At 38.4% G+C, this 2,352-nt stretch overlaps 1 protein-coding gene across 1 annotated transcript in view; it reads left to right on the top strand.

Annotated features, from left to right (window-relative positions):
* Positions 1-2,352, top strand: part of EPB41L4A (erythrocyte membrane protein band 4.1 like 4A) — a 187,655-nt gene that overhangs the window by 2,260 nt on the left and 183,043 nt on the right. The window lies entirely within an intron of this gene.

Here is a 2,352-nt window from a genome sequence, read left to right on the forward strand (position 1 = left end):
CCATTGTGGGGGAAATACTGTCAGCACCCCACCCCCTCTTCTGCTGAAGGTAGCAAACCATTCTTGCTACTTTATACTTTTAAAGCCTCCAGGTACATTTTATTTGATCTTTCAAGCCAGTCTGTGGTGCAGTTGGGCAGATATTATTAATTTGTTTTGCAAATAAGGACATCCAGTTTGAAAGTGATTCAGCAGACTTGCTGACAGTCACATAGCCTTGTGGAGACCTGTAAGGATGCTTGATAGAGTATCATAAAGCCTGTCTTTTTGATCTGGCAGATAACCCTGTGAGCCACCCACTGTGGGAATGGTTTGCTACCTTCAGCTGAAGAGGAGGTGGGGTGGTGAAAGTATTTCCCCCACAGTGGCTTAGGTGTACTCAGATCCATTCACACTCCTTTTTTCCTGTAGAGAGTGACATGGATTTCATTTGCAGGGCAGTTCCTGGATTAGATTTGTATTGTGGGGCCACTGAACAGATAAAATCAGAAAGTGTGTATGGTGCAGTTGTGCAGTGAAATGAGCAGGAACCGGAAGGCAGGAAATGTGGGGTCTCAGCATCTTCTTTGTTTAAAATGATGACTTGGTATTAGATGTTCTCTAGGATTATAGATGAGTACTTAGGGCCAGAGAGATTAAGTGGCAGTTCCAGGTCACCCAGCTAGTTAATAGCAGAGCCAGGACTAAATAGGGAGGATTTGTAATAAGAGAATTAGTAATCAGAGCTAGTAGTGTCCTTTCTCCAACTCAGGCAGCCAGCTATCAGCAGTTGTGTTCCTTTGGTAAGAAAAACTTCACTATGATGCTCTTCAGTAAAAACATGATAAGAACAAAATATGTAATTTTTAAATTTCCAGCTAGTTGCACTTAAAAAGTAAAAAGGATGATATTACATGTTTTATTTAACTCAATGTATCTAAAATATTATTTCAACATGTAATCAATAGAAAATTAGCAATTTTGTTTTTATGTCATCTTCAAAATCCAGTGTGTATTTTGTATTTATACTACATCTCAATTTGGACCAGCTGCATTTCAAGGACTTAGCAGCCACACGTGGCTAGTGGCTACTGTATTGGACTGCACAGCTCTCAGGTTAAGGGCTGGTTAAACACATATTGTTCAAGTTGCTTTGAAACATTTCACTATGCATTTGCCACTATTTCACTGTACATTTTGGTTAAACCTTCTTAGAATGGAAAAACTATGAACTTTGGTTTAAGAATGATGCAAGAAAACCTAAGTTTTCAAAACCTGTGATTTAGAAGTTAGTGATTCACATAAGATAATTCATTATGTAGACTTTAAAGAATTCTTTTAGCACATTTGTGTCTCATTCTCTCATATCAACTAACCAAAAAATGCAAGGAATTGAGAAGTTTTACTAGAAGCTTTGTTATTTGAGTATTAAGTCCAACCATTTCAGGAATAAAAGTGTCAACATTAAAATATGATTTGAATAAAAATTTGATTTTACCAAAACTTCTAGGTGCGTATTGATTACTTACAGAGGGTTAACCTGAATGGTGTTTTAAATCCGTGAGCTTGATGAAGGGTGAGCTGTCAGGAGAAATGGGTTATAGCCTCCACTCTGGTTATTAATCAGCTCTGAGGCAAGTTTGTTATGTTACATCTATTTTATTATTTATATAGCAATATGCTAAATCACTTCATTTGTTAAAAATGAGTTTGGATATAACCATGGAAAAGTGGTTATCAGATATACATCCCTTCCTGCTCAAGAATACAGATCTTTATTTGTAATATTCTTTCTTTGGGAAAGCCAAGTGCAACTAGAATTATTTTAACTTCTCACATCTTTCTCCCCCAAGATTATTATTTTTAAAAATTTTTTAATTTTTATTCTTAATTTTTTTTGAGATGGAGTCTTGCTCTGTTGCCAAGGCTGGAGTACAGTGCTGGAGTACATCACAATCTCGGCTCACTGCAACCTCTGCCTCCTGGGTTCAAGTGATTCTCCTGCCTCAGGCTCCCGATTCTCCTCCTCAAGTCCCGCCTATAGCTGGGACTATAGGCGCCTGCCACCACGCTTGGCTAATTTTTTATATTTTTAGTAGAGACGGGGTTTCACTGTGTTGGCCAGGATGGTCTCGATCTCCTGACCTCATGATCCGCCTGCCTCAGCCTCCCAAAGTGCTGGCATTACAGGCGTGAGCCACCGCACCTGGCCTTCTCCCCCAGTATTTTATAGCATCTTTTTTAAAGGACTGTAATGCCCAAATATTAGAATAAAATGAAAAGGGATGAACAGAAACAAAATGAATTCATAGTGGAGGCAGCATGTAGTGAAAATGTACAGTAGAACTGCAGTGAACATGAAAAATGGTTTGA

Source organism: Mandrillus leucophaeus, unplaced genomic scaffold (genome assembly GCF_000951045.1).
Source record: "Mandrillus leucophaeus isolate KB7577 unplaced genomic scaffold, Mleu.le_1.0 Scaffold352, whole genome shotgun sequence".
Taxonomy (NCBI): domain Eukaryota; kingdom Metazoa; phylum Chordata; class Mammalia; order Primates; family Cercopithecidae; genus Mandrillus; species Mandrillus leucophaeus.